Below are 25,825 nucleotides of genomic sequence, written 5' to 3' on the forward strand. Positions count from 1 at the left end.
CGCAATTAGTTTATTTGCCATGATACAGTAATGCGTGGCGAAAGCAAATCACACTTCTCATGAAATTCAACATTATTTTTACATTAAGTACTAAGAAGGAGTAAAAAATTTAATTTTACTTTAAGTATTAAGAAGGAGTAAAAAAAAGTTTTGGGATGGAAAGTTTTTATAGAATGCAAATAATCAATATCTAGAATTAATTTCGAAGAATGAAATGTAATTTTTTTTTTTAATTTGCAGTATTTAATTTCGTTTATATTTGGAGAAAATTTACTGTGCCCATAAAATGAAGAAGGATGGTGAAAGCAATTTTTTTAAATGTTAAACTGTGCATGTTTTGATAAAAACTTTTCTTATTTGCTTATGCTACATTGTACATGTTTCTTTTTTGAATTTCAGCAAAAATTTTAATATATCGTCACCTAAAATACAAAATAACGTAAATTACTTTTCGTAAGTTTACAGGCGAAAGAAGAACGATATAATAGAAACCACTATTGAAACAAAATTTGGGTTGCGGTTATAAAATGGTTATATATTGGTTATCATGCACTTATATTGAAATAAGCTTTGAGTTGCGGTTATGAAATCGTTATATATTGTTTATCATGCACTAATATTGAAACAAAACTTGTGTTTTGGTTAGAAATTTTTTATATATTGGTTATTATATCTGTCAGCGATTTTCGATTTGTGAATGATACGCTGTTTTGAATTTTTGGCGACGATATATGGTACAGAAAAAACACTTCTTGTACTTTTTGGAGTTTTTAAATTCGAAATAAATATAATTTTATTTACCTCTTTGCAAACATTCACTTAAATATATTTTACAAATAAAAAACTGTTATCTTATAATTGACCATTTAACATAAATTAAGTGATATTTTTTTCGAAATATTATGCATAAAAAAATAATAATTCCTAAATATAATTTGGAAAACTTTTCCAAAAACTTCAAAGAATTGTGCGAAAAACTGAAAAATTATTTAGAAACTCTAATCATTTCAAAACTCAATAAATTTCTTTATTTAAATACAGGGTCCTGTGGCGCAATGGATAACGCGTCTGACTACGGATCAGAAGATTCCAGGTTCGACTCCTGGCAGGATCGTTGATTGACATATTTTCCAGTGTCAATATTTTGAAAGCTTATATAAATGGATTTACATAACTAAATCTCTTTCAGAACGCTTTTATGCAATAATTTGTTAATGGAGTATAAATTATCTTTTAATCGTTACATTGTATTAAAAATGCAATTTAGAAATTTTGAATATTAAACACAATTCTGTCAAGTATTGCAATATATTCCAGCTGTCATACTTCTCTACAATAATACACATTCAAGTGTTTACTGTCATTCCACTCTCCAAAATAATTGTGTCAGCACTCTGGCAACTTTTTTAAATAATATTTAATTTCACAGGAATGCTTAGAACATTATATGGCTCAGGTACAAATGTGCAGTTTGACAAAGCAATGGATGTAGCCTCGGTGGCGCAGTAGGCAGCGCGTAAGTCTCATAATCTTAAGGTCGTGAGTTCGAGCCTCACCCGGGGCATTATTTTTTTTTTTTAATTTTACTTTTACTTTTTTCATTGAATATTCACTGCTTGCAATTCACAAAATTAACGAAGCTTTTCGGCAGCCTGCGAACTGTTTGCAAATTAACGAGTGCGTTTTATCGAAATGCTATTAATTTTGTATAATTTATGTCAAAACAGTTGTTGCATTGAATTCGCATTACACATATTTTTATGCGTCCATATTTATGCGTGTGTCCACGTTAACGGAATGTCACATCATTCACGTCTACGCGGGTCAACAGGTGCCAGCACCGTTGTGTGGCTGAAACCGAAGCTACAAAATGCCAATTAATATGCGAACATAAAATCGATTTGCAAGTAAAATGCCCGCCATTAAGATTACTCCACCTCGGCGTGCCCCCCGCACACCGCTGCTGTTAAGCGTTTGCTGACAAGTTGAGTTCATTAAAATCGTTAATTAAGGCGATAAATCTTCATTCAATTGCAAATGCTGCGTTTTTAAGCACATTTTATGTTTTCCTCAGCACATTAAAAACAAAAACAAAAAAATAAGTGACAAATTTAGTTTTCGAAGGCAAATTTATGGGCGCCTGTTTGAATATTTAAGTTCGTCATTGAGCTTGCTGGATAGAAACCGGCTAACAAATAGACGACACATGAACTAATTGATGTCGAATATTTAACTGCAGTGTTGTTGTAAAAAATAAAATATTTGAAAAACAATGTATTCTGACTTATATAAAGACATTTACATACTTGCTTCTGGCGCTTTTCTGAATAAACTTTTGAATTGCTCTTAATTCTACAAAAGTGCCGAAATGCTGAAACAATGTTTTAAACTATAAATGTATGTAGTATGTCTATATATCTTTATATGTTTATATGTATCTATCTTTTTACAGTTTTAGTCGCTTCCAACTATCTTAATGAGCATAAGCATCATTCGTTGAGCATTCGCCTTCTCAATTAAGCAGCTAAAAGATAAAAATCTCTGAGATTTATAGCTGTCAAGCAAATGATTGTCGCTGTTTTTGTATGAAAATATTCACACAAATTTATTGAGCAATTGCAGAACACATCAAAAAGTTATTAAGCGTGGAAACCAACTTTGAAAAGAATTTTTAAAAAACTCTGACAAATGTTTTTTAATAAAAAAAGAAACATTTTATTTATAAATAACAAAGAAATAAAGAAATTTAGGATTATGTGTTCGGTTTGAAAGAGATACAATTTCTTAACTTAAAATAATAATATTTTTGTATTAAAAATATACATATACATATTTATTTATTATTTTTTATTATATACATATATGTAAATATGTATATATGTATACTTTCACAGATAGATTAAAATAATTTTTGTTTTAATAATATAAGAAAAGCATAAAAACTAATTTCAAAATTACTAAGCCATAATAACTGTGCCGTTGGAAAATGGGTTTAAAATACAGGGTCCTGTGGCGCAATGGATAACGCGTCTGACTACGGATCAGAAGATTCCAGGTTCGACTCCTGGCAGGATCGAAATATTCGCGACTTTTTACCAAAATTACTAACAAAAATTTAAAAAGTGTGGTTAAGCAAATTTCGAAATATCTACGAAATTGCATTATAAAATCTTAGTATTGGACTAGACCAAATTGCAAGAGGATTTGGGTGGGTGAGGTCAGTTCGACGGATATTAAATTAATTTATATCATTTGGATACAACTTTTACTAAGTAGCTAACTAGAAATTAGAGTATTCTAGGTATTACATAAAAGGAGTTACGAACTGATTGCACTCATTTTTAATACCCAATATACCGTTTAAAGTCAAACCATCCTGGATATCGCCACAAGAAGGTTAGAACCATTTCTTACCCGCTCTTAAGTAGAGGCCCGCTAATCCGGACACGGCCACTGTAATCCGGACAGGGTTAAAAAACTCAAAATTTCTATTATGTCCCTTGTAATCCGGACCGACATTCGTATTCTCTAGTCCGGATCACATGTTTATTATTCACTATATTCGCTTTAATGCTTTATTGGTTTAAGTTTTTTTTTTGTTTTTTTGGAACATGTGTATTATTTGTTATAATAAACAAACAGAAATTTATAAATATTTTTTCATAACACATAGTTCTGATATGCCTTTGGTAATCCGGATTTCCTTATATTCCGGATAGGGGCCGGTTTTAATTGATCCGGATTATCGGGCCTCTACTGTACTGAGTTGTAGTATGGTCTTTAAATAGTAAGTTTTCGAAAGTTTCGGTCATAATATTTATCATTACTGTCACATCGGGGTGTTCTAAATTTAAAACTGCTCAAGTCGCATGAAAACCTATGTGTTTAGGTTGGTTGGTACGCAGGGTGCATGTCTGGAAACGGATCTACGCCTATAGAAGCCCATTGTGAAACCCCCGGCACTAAAATCCCTCACACTATCATGTGTTCCCCCTGTACCACCCTGTGCTCTTGATAGGTTCATCAATTCGAAAAGCTTTATATGTGCAGCGTCCGAGTCATCTCAAAAACCGATCACCGCGACGAATAGTTCAAATTCTTTATATTATATAATTTCAAAAATTTATACAACGTCTCGTTTTCGTATAGAAAATATGTATTAAGTTTCATAGGAGAAATTTTCCCCTACTGAACTTACATAGATTACAATATTTAGTTGTTTACAAATTTCCAAAAAAGTAGACAATTAAGGCAAGTATAAATAAAAACCAGAAAAGGTTAAGTTCGGATGCAACCCAACATTTATTCTCTTCAACTAGCAGGAATCAAATCCAGGGAAATATGTAAGGTGTAAAACGTAAATCATAAAAACATTTTCCTAAGTTTCATAAAGTATCTCACATACAAAGATACACTGTTATGAGTAAAACACGCTCTCTCTTTGTCATTGAGCTACCTCACATATTGGCCGACATATGCTGTATAAAGTCACCCAGAAGTTCGAAAACCTTTTATTAGGTATATGGGGACCGAGAAAAAAGTGACCCAATTCAATTAATTTTTGATAAACAGAGATATTATTATCAGGTAATTATTCTATCTGAATTTCAATTATTTATTTTCGACTTAAAGACAACTTTAGATACTGGATCCTCATATTAGGCACCAACAGTGAACAATTTTTGTTGGACTTGGACAATTTTTGGTCATAAAGTGACATATTTACTCTAAAGCCAATATTCGTGCTAAGTTTTATTCTGTAATATGAATTGCTTCTTGATTTGTGTACTGGGAAGTGAAAGAATCAAAAGGAATTTAAAATTGTGCTAAAGGGGAGGTAGGCATGGTTGTAGTCCGATTGCGCCAATTTTTGCACTGTGACATAGGGATGTGAGAAGAAGGCAACGCCATAAATTTTGTCGGTCAGGCGGATTCCCAGATATGTTATTTCATCAAAAAGTGGACGGCGTCAAGCCCATCGTCCAATTTTCACACTGGCTTCTATGAAACCCTCTCATACCATCTCGGTGATAAAATTGAATGTCTCTGGCGTGTTTAGTTATTGATTTATTGCGGTTTTAATAGTTTTTAACAGTACCATTTTGTGAGAAGTGAGCAGGGTTATCTTCCGATTTCATCTACTTTCACACTGTCAGTAGAAATTCTTATAAGATTTGTACTCAGGAAATTTTGTTGTTGTAGCTTTAGTAGTTTAGGAAATATGTACATAAAGCTTGTTAGAGGGCGGGACTACGATCTAAAAATTTTTTTTTTATTTGTGCGCTTTGCTACTGCGATCCCCGGTGCCAAATTATAGTTTTATATCTAAATTTCGTTCTTAGCTTTGGCACTTTATAGGATTTTGGTTAATGACGTTTTGTGGGAATGGCAGTGGTCCGATTACTCCCAAATACGAACTTGAAATTTTTTTATACTATACGCGCATTCCAAGTTTCATTAAGATATCTTTATTCCTACTCAAGTTACAGCATGCACGAACGGGCGGTCGGACGAACAGGCAGACAGTCACATGGATTTCAATTTTCTCCTCTTCCTGATCATGTATATATGTATATACAATATAACCCCCTATATCTGACTTATTATTTTTGAGTGATACAAAACAACGGTTAGGTGAACAAAAATATTATACTCTGCAGGATCAGATTGCAAAAGTATAAATATAAAAAATCATTATTTTTCATGAAAGTTATAAATAAGTTTTTAGGCACTATCTTTTACCATCAAACAATTTCTATAGTATTGATATATTTATTGATCAAGATCTATACATTAAAAATTTTAAATATAGGGTCCTGTGGCGCAATGGATAACGCGTCTGACTACGGATCAGAAGATTCCAGGTTCGACTCCTGGCAGGATCGCTATCTGAAGGTAGCAACACAGCCATCCTCTTTTTATATAATTACAAAAGATAGAAAGAACTGAAACATACAGGGCAAAAAATAGTATAATTTTAATAGTTTTCCAAAAACAGATTTCTCGAAAGTTTATACACCAGAAATATTGATCTTAAGATTTTATGGTTGAGATCTTACAAGATTCTCGCATTAAAATACTACAAAAACTGTCCAATAATAAGTGTTCTCATTCATCATAATAGGACATAGTAGGAGTTCTTGAGCAAAGAGTAGATCGGACTTCGATGTTCTGAAAAAGTTCTAATGTATATATAACTCGGATAACCTATATAATAAAAAAATCAGTTACACTGAAGAAAATCTGGAACCGACACAATGCAAAATTTATAAATAAAATTATTGTAGAATTTTAGTATTGAATATTCATGAATAAAGTAATACATAGAGTGGGAATGCGATATATTTTCGTACGAGAAAAAATTCAATCTAGATGGTACTGATGGTTTGAGCTGTTCTTTAGCATACCGGCGAAAATCATGGATAAAGAATGAGGGGCAACTTTGGAGAGGGCTCTGTAATGAGATGGGCTGTCGATGTGTTTCATTACTACAAAAATGAATTCCAGGAAGTTTATAGAGGTTCTGGACGATGTGGTAATTACATTTTTAGAAAACAATGTAGAAACAGAAAACGCTTTACATCCAGGCAATGCCGCCATATACATACATACATATTATATGTGTCGAAGCGAGCGAAAGAGCGTTTCAAGGAAAAGAAATCGATTTATTGTACTGGCTCGGATGTAGTCCAGATTGCAATCCCATCAAAAATTTATGGGGCTTACTGGCTTCAAAGGTATTTGCGAATTGTATGCAATTTAAAACGGTTTCCGAACTTAAGAATCCAACGCCTGGATGGAAATAGAACACGTTGTCCTTACCGGTCTACAAACTTATTACATTCAAAGGAAGTATAATTAATTATTAAACAACTGATCATTAACCACAAAAAAAATAGATTGCCAGACTTATGCCTTACAAATGTCGTATTCGTTTAATCAAATGCCTAAGTATTTTTAAGTTAAAATATTTTGAAAAAAAAATTAGTGAATTAATTAAAAACTATTTTTAAAATGATTTCTTAATTAATGCTGAGTGTTATTGCAAAAAAAAAATGGAAATTAAAAAAAAATATCTACAAAAATACAAGTGTGCTTAATCAAATGTCTACGACTGTTTATAATAACTGTATTATACTATTTTAATGGGGTTTTTAAGTGCACCCCTCACTTACAAGTCACATTTATTGAAAAAGTAATTTTACTCGCTGAATGCTTGTATGTATTTTTAATATACAAATCTATTCATTGAATTTGGATAGCAATTTTTATTACAAAACATTATTTTCCATACATAAAGGTTCTTCAAACACGCCGCCTGGAGTTTATGGCGCAGCACTGTGGGCAAGAATTCGAAAAAAATGTATGCAATAAATGCAAAATTAGAAACTTAGTGGTTATGTGGGACCAGCTGCTACAATAAAAATTGGAATTTTAAACGATTTAATGCAGTCGAACTTTTTTATAACGAATTAAGTTTTCTCTGCGTCGATTTAATTTCCAGAACACTGTAATTTTATTAAACTTTCAATATGTTTTCTTCTTCTTTATTGGCATAGACACTGCTTACGTGATTATAGCCAACAGCGCGCAATTGGAAATTCCATGTGTAGACAAGTCCCTCTACATACTACGTCGAATACTTTCAGAGCTGGAGAGTTTTCATCCATTTGGACGACATGACCTAGTCTTTAGTTCATCGTTCGAATACAATATTCGCCGTTGCCACTGCGTAAAGGACCATAAATCTTCCTCTCTCGAATACTCCTAAGGCCGACTCATCAGATGATGGCATTGTACATGCCTCCGCACCATATAGCCGGACCGGAATGGTGAGTGACTTGTAGAGTTTGGTCTCTACTTCTCAATTGCCTACGCAGTAGCACTTGTTGCAAGAGTTATTCTGCGTTGGATTTCGAAGCTGATATTGTTGTTGATTTTTATGCTGGTTCTAAAATTGACGAAATTTTTACGACTTCAAAGTTGACTGTCAACAGTGACGTGCGAGCTAATTCGCGAATGTGACGACTATTTGTTTGATGACAAGAACTATATCGTCTTGCCCCCTTTGAATACAAACCCCATTTTCTTCGCTTCTTCGTCCAAACTGGAGAAAGCAGAAATAACGACGCGGGTGTTATGGCCAATGATATCGATGTCATCGGCCAGCAATTGTACACTCCTATAGAAGATTGTACCTTCTCTATTCAGCTTTGAAGCTCGAATTATTTTCTCCAGCAGTAGATTGAAGAAGTTGCACGATAAGAAGTCGCCTTGTTTTAAATCTCTATCTGGCTTTAAAATCGAGGGAGAGGTGGTTTGTGTCGATTTTCTTTTGACTGGTCTTTTCCAAGATTTGGCTCATTGTGAAAACCTGGTCGATAGTAGATTTCCGACTATATTTTGCAAAGAAGCTGATGAATACACCTTATCAGTTCTTCGCCGCCGTGTTTGAAAGCTCGGCCGGCAATTCATCAAAATTTGTTAAATTGGAACCATAAGCCTAAGTAATATTTCGAGCAGAAAAAATCAAGAAATATGGAACCAAATCTTCACATTTTAAAAGTGTAGAAAAATATAAATATTCTCTCCACCGAAAAATTTAGTCAAATCTTGTCTTGGGATTGATTTTAGCACAACAAGCTAATAAAAAAATTTCCTTAGAAAACTTTACATTAAAATATTTTCTAAAAATGTACATACATCAAAATCTCAATTGGAAGCCTTTTTTTAACCTGTGGCCCAGTGTGCGTCTGAAGATTAACGAAGCTCATCGGCGCCTCTGCAAAAATTTTGCATTTTTATGGGCCAATTTTACAACACGACAGCTGCAAAACTTTTTATTTAACTGTTAATTGATAAACCTTCAAACCGTCGAACTGTGAGCGCATCTAGCTGCCACATAATGCACAAATGTTGCCACAAATGATCGCTGTCAAATGCTTAGTGGCTTTGACTTTGACAGTTCCAAGCAGCGTCAATTACATTTTATGATTACTGACAATTGGCACTTACTGTTTGTTAAACGTCTAATCATTCATCACGGCCTCTGGTGGGCGGTGATGAACGGTGATTTTAATAAAATAATAATAAATGTTTGAGAGAAAATAGTGCTTAATCACAAAATAAATAAATTTTAAAATAATCGCAAATAAATTTGAATTTTAATAAATTTACTTTGTTGTAATTCTCAAAATAGCTATGATGTGTTAGCGAGTGTTCGATTGTACAGTTGAATATAATATGTAGGGTCCTGTGGCGCAATGGATAACGCGTCTGACTACGGATCAGAAGATTCCAGGTTCGACTCCTGGCAGGATCGCAATTAAATATGTTTTTTGTATTTTATGTAAATTATGTAAAGAAAAAGGAAATTTTTTAATCATTATTTTTTCGAAAAGTAGGTTCTAGAGGCTTTATAATTACATATATCATTTTGTTGAGGGTGCGAGCCATTCCAAAGAAACCACAAATTCTATTCTTAAAATTTGAATATTACAACAATTTACGTAGTATATATGTATACACTTACGGTCAACAAAAACGCACCACCAATTTTGTGGACTATCTTCAGCTATATAACTGTAAAATTGATAAAAAAGAAATCTACTACATTTTGTGGGCACTGAGAAATTAATAATATTTTACGAAATTGGAGGGAACACTTTTCAGTTGTAATCGTATTTTGATTGTATATTTGAAAAATTGAAGAAGAAATTGGTTGTAGCCATTCAACTATTGTTCGCATTTTGCAAAACAAAGAGAATAGTGTTGTTTTGGAGAATAAAAAGGGATCAGATCGTCCTCGTAAGTCAACTGAGAGAACTGACAACATACTGCGGCGGATAAGTTTAAGCGGCCGCTTTAAAAATGCACATGGCAGAGATGCAAAATTTTTACCAAATGGATTTAAATGTCGAGACCATACGCCGACAGCTTACAGATGTGGGTTTATATGGAAGACACACAAAAAGCCACTATTAACACAAAAAATGAAAGCTACACAACTTTCTTGGACTAAAAGGTACCAAAATTGAGATCAAAATTATTGACAGCAGATTGTGTGGTCTGACGGAAGCAAATTTTATTTTCTAAGCTCATAAAATTTGCTTTACGTGCGCCGTTCAGGTAGTAGAGGTTCCAGTATAATTAAGCAGTAGAGAAAATTAAGTTTCCTCAAAGACAATTTATTTGATACCGCTTTTCATACCATGTTTAGAGAACGCTACATCTTTTGACGGATTAATGAATGCGCAAAAATGTGCGACAGTGGTAACAAATTTTTAATAACCAAAATTTAAGAGTATTATCTTTATACGGAACATAATCATCTCATAATTGCTGAGTCATCACCATGACATCGGGTAAAATGGCTAAGTTTTGATTGGAAACAAATCTTGTATAAAACATCTATGCAATATACAGATTCTCCGCTTAGATTGGCATGGAAACTCGCCCTATTTAAACTCTATTGAGCACTAACTTCTGTGAGCAAAAAGAAGTAAGACTTTTTAATTTAAATTTCGCACGAAAACGCATTCGTCGAAGTATTTTTTTAGGTTGCTATGACTGTCAGAGGCTGTTCTTTATTTTTCATTGGGGCCGTTTTTTACGTGGCGGGTCCCAAACCCAGCACACCATTCTTAGAATGGTTGGTTCGTCTTCTTATTTTAGCGCACCTTCAAACGGATGTGCTTTGGCTACCCAGCGGATACTTGGCCATATCTTAAATAATCGTTTCTGACAAATGAATGAGTTTTTCAACCAATGTCGTGCCCCAACCACTGTATTTCCATGAATTAGCTCCGTGTGATTTCTGACAAACTCATTCATCAAACTCAAACGACTGCTACGGGGAAACCGTTTTCAATGAATTAAAGGCCTTAAACTTAAACACAACTCGCATTGAAGCTCATACCGGAAATTGACTTTAACAACTCTTTCGAGAATTGGAAAAAACTTTGGCACAAGTGTATTGGGACCTTGGGGATTATCTTGAGGGGACGACATAGATTTTGAAGATAAAATTAAGAATTAAGGAATCATTTTCGAAAAATATATTTGTGCACAACTATTTACACTGTGTAGCCAAACAAATAAAAATGGGCCTAATATTCTAAGTTTGTAAACAAATCGCTCATATAATCATATCTCAATTATTTTTGGTGGTGCATTTTTATTGGCCGCAAGTGTATATAGTAATAACATGCTTCGGCTCCAAAACTGTCAACTAATTAGCATAAGATTTGAAGATGACTTCTTAATATGCTGATAACTGGTTTATATGCCTATAATGATAGTATATGTGTGTATATTTATTTTCTATGATACTTGAACTATCTTAACTCTTTAAAAGTTATTATACATTTACTATGAGTTTTATATTTTATTCGATGCTTTTCTTAGTTAATCAAAAAAAATCTTATATTGTATTGTATGTATTTAAAAAAATGCAACAATTTCATAAGTTAAATACAGGGTCCTGTGGCGCAATGGATAACGCGTCTGACTACGGATCAGAAGATTCCAGGTTCGACTCCTGGCAGGATCGAATATTCTCCATTTTTTACTAAAATTCCGAAATCAGAATAGCTCATTTGTATGTAAAAGATTGAGATACTTCTACTATTCTTAGAAGTCAACTAATATTTAGAGTTATCTGCGAAACAGAGATCGCTTCGGGAATTCAAAACAATTATACTATTGATCACATTTAGCGTGGTTTCATTAAAATACGAATGTTGCTAAGCTTTACGGTGAAGAGTCGAGAACTTTGCGACTTTTAAACTCACTCATTCATCTCCTTATACGGCCTTATTATCCGAATTTGCGTTTCGCAGCACGATACCTTACTGAGTTGCAGTATTTTAGCTGATCCACCAATAACGAACAACCAACCAACCAAGCTATAGCCTATTGTGCCAAGTTATAACTTAACTATGCAACATGTTGCTAAGTAATAAAATATTATATTTGAAAATTGATCACCCCGCACTGTGTCATATTATTCTATAGAAACTCTCGTGCCTATTCGCAAAAAATACACACGATTTCTTCTCTTGAGTCGAATCATCATAGACAAAACGTGTCGTAATCACTTGCTGACACATCCTGACTATAAGATGAAGAGCTCCCTTCATAGCTCCCTTAGTCTATGGAACACAATATCTCCCCTATTAGCCAAAGTTGACCACCATTTAAGGATTTTTTCTGTCAGGCGGTTCAATTGTTGTTAGGTTCGAATTAAGAGTCTGGCCGTAGGGGAGCTCCTTGTTAGATAAATTCCCTGGCCTTCCACACCAAACACATAGCAGACCGTCAATGCTGGCTTGGCAATCGTTTGCGACGGCTTACCGCGGTTCGACCACGACCGTTTTCGCTTGAAGTTGACGTAAGTGACCCACTTTTCATCGGCGGTAATCAATCGTTTCAGAATGGATCGATTCTGTTGTGATTCCAAGATGGCAATTCAGTCAATAAAGTTTTTTGGCGTTAACTCATGTATGTCCCATACAAAGAGCTTCGTTCCAGCCTTATTTAAGTTGTTCCAAACGGTTTTTCTGTACTGCTTAAGGAATGGAAAGAGTGCTTCCATATCGACTGGAGGATTCTAGTACTCTATTTTATCGACATAGCTGTCAGACACACTAGCCGACACAACTTTTTGCCATCTCGACGTAAACTAAATTTTGAATTGAACTTGGACAAAGTTCATGTGTGAGATATGTGTGATAAGGTATTTCTAATGTTGCTCAGCAAAATCCGAGGTTTCATTTTCTTCTTCTTCTTAATTGGCGTAGACACCGCTTACGCGATTATAGCCGAGTTAACAACAGCGCGCCAGTCGTTTCTTCTTTTCGCTATGTGGCGCCAATTGGATATTCCAAGCGAAGCCAGGTCCTTCTCCACTTGGTCCTTCCAACGGAGTGGAGGTCTTCCTCTTCCTCTGCTTCCCCCGGCGGGTACTGCGTCGAATACTTTCAGAGCTGGAGTGTTTTCATCCATCCGGACAACATGACCTAGCCAGCGTAGCCGCTGTCTTTTAATTCGCTGAACTATGTCAATGTCGTCATATATCTCGTACAGCTCATCGTTCCATCGGATGCGATATTCGCCGTGGCCAATGCGCAAAGGACCATAAATCTTTCGCAGAATTTTTCTCTCGAAAACTCGTAACGTCGACTCATCGGTTGCTGTCATCGCCCAAGCCTCTGCACCATATAGCAGGACGGGAATTATGAGCGACTTATAGAGTTTAGCTTTTGTTCGTCGAGAGAGGACGTTACTTTTCAATTGCCTACTCAGTCCGAAGTAGCACCTGTTGGCAAGAGCAATCCTGCGTTGGATTTCCAGGCTGACATTATTGGTGGTGTTAATGCTGGTTCCTAAATATACGAAATTATCTACAACTTCAAAGTTATGACTGTCAACAGTGACGTGAGAGCCAAGTCGCGAGTGCGACGACTGTTTGTTTGATGACAGGAGATATTTCGTCTTGCCCTCGTTCACTGCCAGACCCATTTTCTGTGCTTCCTTGTCCAGCCTGGAGAAAGCAGAACTAACGGCGCGGGTGTTGAGGCCGATGATATCAATATCATCGGCATACGCCAACAGCTGTACACTCTTATAGAAGATGGTACCTTCTCTATTTAGTTCTGCGGCTCGAACTATTTTCTCCAAAAGCAGGTTGAAAAAGTCGCACGATAGGGAATCGCCTTGTCTGAAACCTCGTTTGGTATCGAACGGCTCGGAGAGGTCCTTCCCGATCCTGACGGAGCTTTTGGTGTTACTCAACGTCAGCCGTATTAGTTTTGCGGGGATACCAAATTCAGTCATATCGACACAAAGGCAGCTTATTTTCGTGAAGTCAAAAGCTGCTTTGAAATCGACAAAGAGGTGGTATGTGTCGATCCTCTTCTCACGGTTTTTTTCCAAAAGATTTGGCGTTTGATGAACATCTGGTCAGTTGTTGATTTTCCAGGTCTGAAGCCACACTGATAAGGTCCAATCAGTTTGTTGACGGTGGGCTTTAATCTTTCACACAATACGCTCGATAGAACCTTATATGCGATGTTGAGGAGGCTAATCCCACGGTAGTTGGCGCAGATTGTGGGGTCTCCTTTTTTATGGATTGGGCATAGCACACTTAAATTCCAATCGTTGGGCATGCTCTCGTCCGACCATATTTTACAAAGAAGCTGATGCATGCTCCCTATTAGTTCTTCGCCGCCGTGTTTAAATAGCTCGGCCGGTAGTCCGTCGGCCCCTGCCGCTTTGTTGTTCTTGAGGCGGGCAATTGCTATTCGAACTTCTTCATGGTCGGGCAATGGAACGTCTGCTCCATCGTCATCGATTGGTGAATCGGGTTCTCCTTCTCCTGGTGTTGTGCCTTCACTGCCATTCAGCAGGCTGGAGAAGTGTTCCCTCCATAATTTAACTATGCTCTGGGCATCAGTGACTAGATCACCTTTAGGGGTTCTACAAGAGTATGCTCCGGTCTTGAAACCTTCTGTAAGCCGCCGCATTTTTTCGTAGAATTTTCGAGGTTTCATTTTACTACTTTAAAAAAAAAAGGAAAACCAACAGACTGTAATTGCCTTTATTATTTTTCGATTATTTCCAGTTGGTTACATATTGGGAACTCCCAGCATTTATAGTCGCAAATGCAAAATAAACCTGAGAACAAAATGCACATAAATAATTTGTAAAGAATTAAGTTATCATTGAAATTAATGAATTCCAGTCACACTTCACAAATTGCACTTCAAAATCAACTCCCACCCAAATTACAATGAAACGAAATGCCTGAATTCGCATTCGTCAGTCTGATTGCTTTCGTTGATTAATTGTTGAGATGTCTGGCGGCGACAGTGACGAAGACCGCGCGACCGCCCGAACGCGGAGAGATGACATTGCAACGCCAACAATTCTCACACCGAAAGCACGATTTGTGGTTGCAACTCCAAGACCGGAGGCATTCAATGACAACAACAGTAAGCGCCCTCTATGCGTGCTGTGGAACATAGGCATATACAGGTATATGTACAAATATTTATTCAGAGTCAGCAGTATTTATTGCGTTAAACAGTAATAAATAACTAGTTGTAAGCCAACTAAAGTTACACCAGGTAGTTTGTATATCGCTATGTACTGCCTAGCCAGATTCTTATACACTGAAGAGGGTGTATTTAGTTTGCACGAATCAGAAGGAAACGTCGGAGACGCTTTAAAATATATACATTTTTAAAAGATCTTGACGGACTGAGTCGATTTAGTCTGTCGGTCCGTCCGTTAGTCTCTTAGTTTTTGAGATACCGGTCTGAAATTTTTTCCACAAGAAGCTGCTCATTTCATGGATGAATGCCAGGTTTCGACGACGAAGTCTCTCTCCCACCACGAATCCCACACCGAATTTGCTCTCCTTTCTATGGCCACTGTAGTAAGTGCGACAAGTACCTATTCGTCTTAGTCCTTTTCCCCTGCGGGTAGGGGCCCCCTGCTTGCAGGGGGAAGAATATACCCGTGGTAAGGCATGGCTATCGTAAGAGGCGACTAAAATCCATATGCAATATGTCTGTCATTCCGGGCTTGCCTTGAAATGTCAGCATAGTCTATGTCAGAAATAGTGCTATAATATTCAGTTAGAAATCATATTTTAAGCTTCATATTATTTCATAATATAAGGCATTGGTTGAACAAGCGACAAATGTCACCAGTCATTGAGTTTTTGGGGGTCAACTGGTAGTAGCAAAAGCTACAAGGTCTCACCAGAGACTTAAAGCTGGTACCACGGGGAGCAGTTAGCCCTTGGAGTTTACTCCAATCTGCTGATTGGGTTTGGCCCTTTGTCGAGAATCATGGTGGCTGTGGCTTGAACTTAAATTCAGGCAGGGCATTTTGTCCAATATGGAGTCGCATTGCGGCCGTGTGCCGGACCCAGAGTACGGCAAAGTTTTGGGTAGGCCTCGCACCCAACGAACCTATCCCTATCCACCTGAAACAATTGGAACCAAGGTATAAGTGCTGAATGATTTTATGCTTTGGCGCTGATCAACGCATTGTATTGATCTACGTGCTTCTAGAAATAGAAAGCACTGTGAGATTAGGCCGTCGCCGGCAAGTACTCACGTAAAACACACCGGACTCTCTCGTCTCAGTCCTTGGCCCGTCCATCGCACTTCTTGGACGGCGCTGATGCGAGCCTTTACTTTTGCGAGGACATCTTCCCAATTAAGGGACCGGACCTTCCAGGTTCACGTCTTCAAATTGTAATCCTTAATATGTATGCAGTGGTCGTTATCAAATGGGAATCTCTCATCTGAGGCTGTTGTGTCTTCTTCATTGGGGGTGTTTTTTATGTGGCGGGTTTCAAACTCTGCTCAAAACCCAAGGGAGGGGTGATTCGCCTTCTCACTTTAGCTCGCCTTTAAACGGAAGTTTTTTGGCTATGCAAAGGATACTTGGTCTAAATCGTGAGCTTCTTGAGTGAATTGCGCTCAAAGAACTTTCCTCACTTGCGTAAATTTCTACACACGGCTCCATTCTGCATTCATTATGGCCTCAACTAGAGAACTTTTGGTTAAAGTTTTAGATATTAAGCGCATCAAAGCTAGAGTCGTACCAAGCCACTTAAATCTTTTTTCTAAAACAACGACGAGTAGAGGTCGCAAAAGAGTTGTTTGACAACGTAACTGGGAACTCTAAATTCATCAAACACATCATTACTGTTGACGACACGTGGGTCTATGGACGTGACGCTCCAAAATTGTGCCAAAACCGAAAAACTAAAACTCACTGAAAGAACTGAAGGACATCCCACCCGAGACTCAAAATAAGTGTTTCAAAAATTGGATTAAGCCTTAGCATGCTTGTATTTGCTTATTTGTATTAAAATTCATGATAATGACGTCAGTTCGGATAAGTTTTGTTCAGATGGTTTATGAAAGTGGACAGTTTGTGTTAGAAGCGCACTAAAGGTGGGTAGCCAAGTTCTCTACCACCGCTTGATTAGATTTTGAAATTTCTTTGGGGTTCTTATGACAGCTGTGCCAGCATTGTAATGTACGAATGGAGCAAAGAACCTCTCAAAATAAAGTAGATTATAAGGAGCTAGATGGTTGGAACTACTGAATTTCACAGCTGGGTCAATTTGCAAATCGAGCCATGCATCTAAGCATACATGCACCATTTATGTATGTATGTACATACTTATATAGAGTATGTGGCTAATGGGCAATTGCAATGCGCATGCGATTAGAGTAACAACAAATTGCAAACGGTTAAATTAACATGACTATCTTGTCTGTGATCGGCAAATGTCAGCAACATGCTCACGAGCCAAGTGGAGCAAAAAGATCAAAAACATAAATAAATAGGCAGAAGAAGAAGAAGAAGAAATTTATAACTAATATAGAAAAAATATTGGCGCTTCGCACTACAATTGATTGCATAAATTATTGCTACTTTTTGCTCTTTTTTTTGCTTGTTGTTATTTGAGGCGTTGTTGAATGACAATTATCGCCTTAGGGAGTTTAACTTAAGTGGTTCAAGTATTTGAATGTTATGCCAGCAAAAATAAAAATAAGCAAGCAGGCTATGTGTGGGGGGTACGGGGGTGTATAGTGTAATATTCATATACATACAAACAAAATTAAACGTATTTCAATTTACGCACAATAAGAGCGCGCCGAAGTTACACAGGCGCAGATCAGCTTAGAGTGAATCGTTTGATTAGAAATTCAATTAGTATTCCATATGTAAGAATTTTAAAGGCATTGGAATAGTCTCAATTCCAATATTGAATTTTGATTCCTGTATTCTTATTTGTTTATTTTAAGCAGGCTTGCAGTGCATATACAGAGTTTGTCTGGAAAGTAATAGGACTAACTAGATTCGGTAGAGGGCGTTCCTAGCTAACGAACGAGCGGCATGGCAAGCATTTTCGCGCAACGTGTTTCTGTGAGTGGTGCAAGCCAAAAATGCAGCGTTCATTAAATCAGAGATATGCGATTAAATTCTGAGTGAAGCTCGGTAAAACTGCGACAGAGACGTCTGATATGATCAAGCAGGCTTACTCAGATGTTGCTTGAGCAAGAAGTGGTGTGTTTCGGTGGCACCAGGCCTTTTTGGATGGCCGAAAAGAGGTCGCTGATGAAGACCGAAAGAATGAGCAAATCCAAAGTGAAAACGATGTTTTTTTGACATCAAAGGCATCGTCCACCATGAATTTGTTCCTCCTGGACAAACCGTCAACGCCAAGTTTTTCGTGGAAGTCCTCAAGAGACTCAAATCAAGCGTCGATCAGGTCCGACAAGACATCGCAGCCGATTGGAAATTGCACCAAGACAACGCCCCAGCTCATACCGCCTTTCTTGTGAACAGCCACCTAACCAAGGCCGGCATGCCAACGCTTCCGCAGCAGCCCTATAGCCCAGATTTCCCCCTGTCCGCTTTTGTTTCCTTGCCTGAAAAAGTCGTTGAAAGGCGAGCATTTTAAGACGACAGAGGGGATCCAAGCAGCATGCAACTCGGCTCTCAAGAGTATTCCGGAAAATGTCTGCCGTGACACCTTCAGTGCTTGGAAATCGCGCTGGCAGCGTTGCATAGACGCAGAAGGAGCATATTTTAAAAGTTTTTAAAGAATTTGAACGATTGGTTCAATACATTTTTGTTTAAATCGACTCAGTTCTATTACTTTCCGGAAAAACACTGTATGTTATACCTTTTTTGCTTTATATCTACTAATTAAATTCAGCTAAACTCGTTTTTATGACTAAAGCAAGAATACAGAAAAAGTAATCGTATTGAGAGTTCCGGATCGATTGAGTTCGGCACTAAAAATTAAGCAAATCTAGCAAAAATTTTCAAAAATACATGATATGTTAAGTATCACTTCGAATCAAGGTTAGGAGATATGAGCAACCACCCCCGAGACAACTTTCGTCTCCTTGTTTCGCTTTATTCTGGGCAATGCAGGCTCAAGAAACACTTATTTCAACATGGACATAGTTAGTCTCTTTCGCAAACTGCTGGTTTTGCGACATGAAACAAGATACTCCATAACACCTGATTCTAGATTTCGCAGCAATTTGTAGAAGCAAGCTCAAGGGCCTTGGATTGATCTACCTTCATCGCGCCCAGCAAGCTCCTGATATTATTCAGAGTGCTGGACCTTTGTGACCATATGTGATATAGGAGAGGGCTATAGGTCGCAGTGCAAAACCTCAATTATTTTCTATTTATCACTTATCGAAAGTTTCTTATCTTTACTCAAAATTGTAAGTATAATATGTAGAAGTAAATAAAATTATATTTAAAAAGTAATCAGATGCTGCGATCGGTAATATTAAAAATATAGTCTTAGTGGAATTCAACAACTCTTTTCATTCGTATCCAAACAACATATTTAGGTAAATCCCGATAGCGAAAGAAAAATGAAAGAAGCGGAAGGTCCGTTAAGTACATGTGACCGCAAGAGGGTTAAAAAAATGCATGTTCTTAGCATTACAAATCACTTTGCACATTGCAATTTGAAATTTGTTTGGTCAATAATTTCGTATCTAATAAAGCACTTAAGCTGACAAATCGTGAACGATAGCAAACATTTATACTCAGAACTTAGGCCGCCAATAACATTTTGAAAAATTATGATTTGAAAATTTTCCAAACACTAATCGTAGCTCAATTGTCATGATTGATATTGCAGCAACTGACAGCATTCAATGTTAGCGCCGCCCCTGTGTGGCAACATGTAAAGAACTTCGAGGCAGCATTCACCGGATTCGCTGTTTCAATGTTGTGAAAATATGTATATATGTATGTATGTACAAATTTATGTATGTAAATATGCATTTTGTGAATATTCGTGCAATTCGCTTCGCCGGTGGCATTTCAACAAAACGATAGTTCAATTAAATTGCACCAACGGCAAGTGGAGCAGGCGACAAGTGACAGTCACGCCTGTCACAAGCTATTAAGGCAGCGTGCTAACTTTGTAACCCGAAATTTGAATGCATGCAAACATATGTATGTATGTATAAATGTATATAAAAAATCTACTTAATTTTTTTTGTTCATTAAAAACTGTGGAATGTCGCACGGAACCTTGAAAGGTTTAGTTTAAGCTTCAATTCCGGTTTATGGAGTGTAATATGAATGAATGGGTGTCCAACAAATGAGGAGTTTGTTAGCTTAAGATGAATTCAAGAGCTTAAAAACAAGTATATTTCGGAACAACTTGGCAAGGAAGTACTAAGTTAAGTCCTTTCAGGCTAGTAGCAAGAGAGATTCGGCGCTTTGGCGTTCGTTGAGCCTGTTCTGAGCCTAAAATCTCTAGAGAGTATGCAATATATACCTACATAAATATTTTTTTCGAAGTTAGTTAACAGACCGATAGTTATCAGATATGTGGCACTCAATTGTTAGGTCTCTGGTCTCAAGCTTAATTCGAACGAAGTTAGTGGAGTAAAGTGTGAGTTTCTGCTGAAGGTGTTGAGGTGTTTTTAAGGAGGTTAATCTCACCTCGAAACAACAGGCTCAGACTACAGGTGTTACCGAATCTTACAATACCACAGTAGTTTGCCTCGTTCTCATAAGAAACCGCACAATCGTACACCATTCCAATTATAGTATATCTTTCGAATATGAGTAAATTATCGGATCTTTCGATTAGGTCAGAAGTTTTTTGCTAAGACTCAGATGTAAGCTAATTTAGAAAAGCAATTGCGGAGAGTTATTAAAATTTGTACAAAACATTTTTTTGTTTTTGAATTTATAAAATATACAATTATAGAAGAATATGTTGAAACAGTAATGTAATACATCCACATATTTTGCAATTTCTCATTCCCAAAGCTATTAAACATTTATTGATTGTTCGCTGTCAAATCTACAGCGAATTTGATGAATGACTAAAAAGTGATTTTGATTTGTAATAAGAATTTTTTTACTCCTAGTCGTCTTATCAAAAGAATTATTATAGGTGTTGTAAATTATTTATGGAAAATGTGTCAATGTCATGTAAGAATGTATATATGTATGTATTCTTGTCTTCTGGAAACTAGTTTTGCTGAGAGGTAAAGAAGTGTCAGTGTCTAGTTTGTAGTTCCTATTGTGGGTGTGTGATCATTGCTGAACGCCAATGCAAAGGCTGCAGTGCTTTGCTGGTTTGTTGTCAGTGATTCCCAAATGGAAAGCAAAATTTATAACAATATTATCAAACGGTAGATCGGAAGTGTAGATCGGAAGTACACAAAATTCCTATTGGCACTCGATAGAAGAGACTGGAGGAACATTACGGGAATACCAACTGGTCATAGTTTGGTGGCGACACAGGCCCGCAGGATGGGGATGACAGATCGAGAAGACTGCAGCAAATTTCTAGAGCAGGGAACCAGGGAAACAATGGAGCATCTCTTGTGCACTTGTCCCTCATTAGCAAGACTACGCTGTAAGCATCCGGACCCCACGGTATGATACACTGGTATCGATAGTGAGGCTGCAGAGTCTGTTAAAACTGAAATCCAACTGAACCGGCAGATGATAAATGAGTGAATCAAGTTTTTGTGTAATGCCAGCTTGTATGGAAATAGAAAATACGAAGTAGAATATATAATCTAACGACACCTCTTCCCTTTTCCATATACCACATCCTCGCTGTTGAAGTTTTTTACTTCATTTTCGTTGTCTAACCAATCTAATAACATTCAAAAAGTAATTTCTAGCAAATTACTGTTTTAATCACTTATCTATATACTACAATCCAAATATCAATCCCAAAATAACTTCTACTCGTATACTCTCCCGTATTTGCAGCTAAGATTAAAGCAGTGTTAAAATATTCGCCTGTCTTTTGAAGGTTAGATCTAACCAGAAATAATACCGTTTAAATTTCAGTGGCTGTCTCTCATAGAAACGATACCAACTTTACTTCTTACCTGTTGCTTTTCACCTGTGACTTTTTTTTCTAACGTTCCAGTAGCTAAACTAGATGATTTGATTGTCGTATCTTAAACGAACTCGCTAATGCCTCGACACATAAATATGATCTGTCATTACACTAATCAATACCGTTATTTTTATTACAATAAAGCTTACCTTAGTCAAAAACTCCAAACAATGGTTGAACACAAAATGGAAAAAATCATCATTAAATTATGACCACTTGTAAATATGGTTTTACTTTCATTTTCCACACTACAGTAAGTGCTATAAATAGCCACGCATAGAACGCGTAGTATACACAACACTGACACACATAATACGTAATTCTGCGCTAAACTGATTCATTCGGCTTAATTCAGGCACATGGTCCTGTGGCGCAATGGATAACGCGTCTGACTACGGATCAGAAGATTCCAGGTTCGACTCCTGGCAGGATCGACAAAAAATTTTTTTTGTATTAGTTTTTTTTTTTTATTTATTTAACAATATTTGAATTTACATCGGAGATGTAAAAGGTTTACCTCTAGTAGGGTTTCCGTCTCTATTGTATGAAATGAAAACTTTGATTAGTTATTCAATCTTTGCCTGCATAAATCTGTAGCAACAATACATTTTTGAATTTTTTGGTTTTGAAAAGAATCTTCCTCAACCTCAGACAACTTTTTTCTAGGTTTTCCTAGAGATCGGCTACGGGAGAAAGGGTTTCGAAATTTTTGCAAAATAATCATTTTAATAAAGTACTATATAAAATTCTTTAAATTTACATGTTTTATTTAATTATTAGACAAAATGTCGCTTTAAAAAAAACTCTCAAAGAAAAACCCGGTTTTTTCTGAAACTTAGTGGATAGAGTATCAAAAAAATTCATTATAAAAGAAAAAATTATTATCAAATTTATATTTTTAGAAAGATTTATGGGGTAACATTTTTCATTGCAACTATTTATGAAAAAATTCATGGACTCAATTTTTATGATCTAGTGGTAAATAGGGGGTCCCCTTGACGTGATCTTGTTTAGTTCAAACTTCTATTACGAATTCATAAATTTATGTGTATGTGATTATGTATGTATATACATATATACATATGTACATATTTATATATATTTTATTATGCTAATGTTGTTGCTTGTATGTACATACATACATATGTATGTATGTTTCTATGCAACTTTTCTAAAGTGTCAGTCGAATAGTTAATCTGTCCGTGGCCAGTGGCTTTTCGCAGCCTAATGATAAATGGCACTGTGAAATTAGGTTTTACTATGTCTCCAAACTATTTATGTGTTTTTGTTGCTATTGCAAGTAGCAATTGTTGCAATTAGCCCACGGCTACGCACATAAAATTGTGATTGATGATTTCGAATTGACATGGAAAAGTCAGCGAACAAGCTATGTAACATGCAAATGCCTATTGAACATACATACTTACACACATACAAATGCATATTTAAGCATGTAATCATAAAAATGCGCAAACATGCTTCGAAAAGGCAACATTGATTATTCTCATAATAAAATAATAAAAATTTGTGCGTTAATAGCAGCCGCCCATTAACCCGCCAACCGCCATGAGCGCGCCCCTTATCCCCTAAGAAAATTCTATACATACACATATATGTATGTATGTACATATAAATATGTATAGACAATTATTGGTGAGAAATAAGTTTATTGGATTAGCGCTATTTAAGCATTAAAATACAAAAACAAATTTATATACACACACATATATGTACATTCATACATAAGCACTTGAGCTCACTGCAAATATAGGTCAAATGTAGTGGGCAGACAAAGGTGGATTTTAAATGGTTGTCTGAAAGTATGTTTGTAAATATGTATGTATAAGTGTATATACATATGTATGTTTCACTTATGTACACATATACATACCTCAGTGTGTCAATTAAACAGTTGCGCACAATACAAAATTGATAAATCGTTCACTGAGCAGTCGCCGTGTTGTTTGTGTTGTTGTAGTAGCAAAATGTTTGCGATTTAAGTGAAAAATACGATTTGAAACATTAATCATCATTTTGCTAACACAATTTTTCCAGATAGTTTAATTGAGGCGGCGCTTTTCGTCAAAGCTCACTCGGTGGTCACCGCGTTCGGCAGTTATTCGTTTGTAATTCGGTGTTGGATGCCATAAACGTAGCATTAATAGGACAATCAACAAGCTTAAAGAATTATTAATCAAAAGAAAATTTAAAATTTATTGCAAGCAATATTTATGAGAAGATAACGACGATGGCTGGAATAATTTCGAACCAGGTCACGGTTCATATCTTTAGTTGCAGTTTAGCTAATACAACCGTGCGCTAGACCTTGGGCCATCCACTATCTTTTTCTCCATTAAATGAAGGACAAGTGTGATTCGAGTTTAATCCCATATCACATTTAGTCTAAACATCATCGGGCCTGCAATTTTTTCACAAAACCTTGGCGTCATAAAGCTAATTATTGACCGGTTATAAGAACCGATCGAGCGACAGCATCTAGTAACCTCGTAGATTGGCTACGTTATCCTATCAGTGCGGCTGTGCGGCAGTGCACCAAGACCAGATTTTCACAACACGTCATATTCCGGAGAAGACCCTCGACAAGCAGACTCAACCCCTTCTGTTGATTTCAAAGCCATTTTCGACAGCACTGATAGGAGCTACATGTTCGACGCCAGATCTAAAATTGATATTCCTGAGAAACTCATACGGTTATGCAGATGGAACTTGAGCACAACTATCGGCTTTGCCAAAATAGTGAGGGACCTCTCCGAGTCGTTTAATGACAGACTAGGTTTACACAGGCCGAGTCTCAATCGTGCGTTGTTTTTAATATAGTGCCACTAATCTGAACTGCAGTGGCTCCGTCTACTCTAAAAGTACAATGCTGGTGTGGTACCCAATTAATATCGGCATTGAAGGCTTTCATAACATAACACGAAAATTATGCTTTATAAATCGCCTACCATTCCCGTCATATCATAAGATACAGAAACATGGTCGATGACGAACCGAGATGCGAAAGTTATTGCGGCGCACGAGAGAACTGTTATCCGCAAGGTCTTCGGAGCCGTTCGCATGAGTGATCAATATCGAAGTAGATGGAACCACGGACTGTAAGAGTTCTGCAGTGACATGGATATCGTTAAGCGCATAAAAACCTAACAGACATGGCGGTTAGGCTATGCCGTTCACATGGATCACAGGCATCCAATGGAAGGACCAAGTATACAGCAACTTGTCTGCATTTAGGATATGTGTTTTCGGCCCAGATCGAACCCCGACTGTATTGCCAAAGAAGAAGAAGATGAATTTGTTTAGTTTAATGATATCGATCTGTTAAGCTTTCTTGTATACTACTATGAGCAAAAAATTGTAAAACTATGTTTATAATTTTAAAATTCTTAATTTATTCTTCAAAATCTATGTCGTCCTCCTCAAAGTAATCCCCCTTGTCTCTAATACTCTTCTGCCAACGTTTAATGTCTTCAATTAATTCGAAACGGTTTCTCCGGTCGTTTGAGTTTACTGAATAGCCAGAAGTCATATCGGGCTACATCGGGCGAATACGGTGGTTGCGAAACGGTATGGGTGGAAAATTCTGGTCTCTTTTCACGAATAGCTTCACGCAAACAACGCATAACACTCAAGTAGTATTCCTTGTTGATAGTCTGGCCGGTCGGAAGGATTTCGGAGTGCGCCAGACCTCGATAACCGAAGAAAACTGTCAACATAACCTTTATTTTTGCCCTGCTTTGTCGTGGGGTTTTCGCCTTCGGCTCACCTTTGCCACGATATTCGACCGATTGATCGTCTGTTTTCGGGTCGTAAGCATAGCTCCACGACTCATCGCCAATCATAATACGTTTCATGACATCC

At 36.7% G+C, this 25,825-nt stretch overlaps 7 non-coding genes across 7 annotated transcripts; all 7 read left to right on the forward strand.

Moving 5' to 3' along the window:
• Positions 1–1,041: 1,041 nt before the first annotated feature.
• Trnar-acg lies at positions 1,042–1,114 on the forward strand. The gene has a single exon. It is a non-coding gene; the product is annotated as a tRNA-Arg (tRNA).
• Positions 1,115–1,491: 377 nt separating this feature from the next.
• On the forward strand, positions 1,492–1,564 carry Trnam-cau. The gene has a single exon. It is a non-coding gene; the product is annotated as a tRNA-Met (tRNA).
• Positions 1,565–3,003: 1,439 nt separating this feature from the next.
• On the forward strand, positions 3,004–3,076 carry Trnar-acg. The gene has a single exon. It is a non-coding gene; the product is annotated as a tRNA-Arg (tRNA).
• Positions 3,077–5,812: 2,736 nt separating this feature from the next.
• Trnar-acg lies at positions 5,813–5,885 on the forward strand. The gene has a single exon. It is a non-coding gene; the product is annotated as a tRNA-Arg (tRNA).
• A 3,364-nt stretch (positions 5,886–9,249) lies between these two features.
• Positions 9,250–9,322, forward strand: Trnar-acg. Its single transcript has one exon. It is a non-coding gene; the product is annotated as a tRNA-Arg (tRNA).
• A 2,156-nt stretch (positions 9,323–11,478) lies between these two features.
• On the forward strand, positions 11,479–11,551 carry Trnar-acg. Its single transcript has one exon. It is a non-coding gene; the product is annotated as a tRNA-Arg (tRNA).
• A 10,756-nt stretch (positions 11,552–22,307) lies between these two features.
• Trnar-acg lies at positions 22,308–22,380 on the forward strand. Its single transcript has one exon. It is a non-coding gene; the product is annotated as a tRNA-Arg (tRNA).
• The last annotated feature ends 3,445 nt before the right edge of the window (positions 22,381–25,825 follow it).

Source organism: Bactrocera tryoni, chromosome 5 (genome assembly GCF_016617805.1).
Source record: "Bactrocera tryoni isolate S06 chromosome 5, CSIRO_BtryS06_freeze2, whole genome shotgun sequence".
NCBI classification, from domain to species: Eukaryota; Metazoa; Arthropoda; class Insecta; order Diptera; family Tephritidae; genus Bactrocera; species Bactrocera tryoni.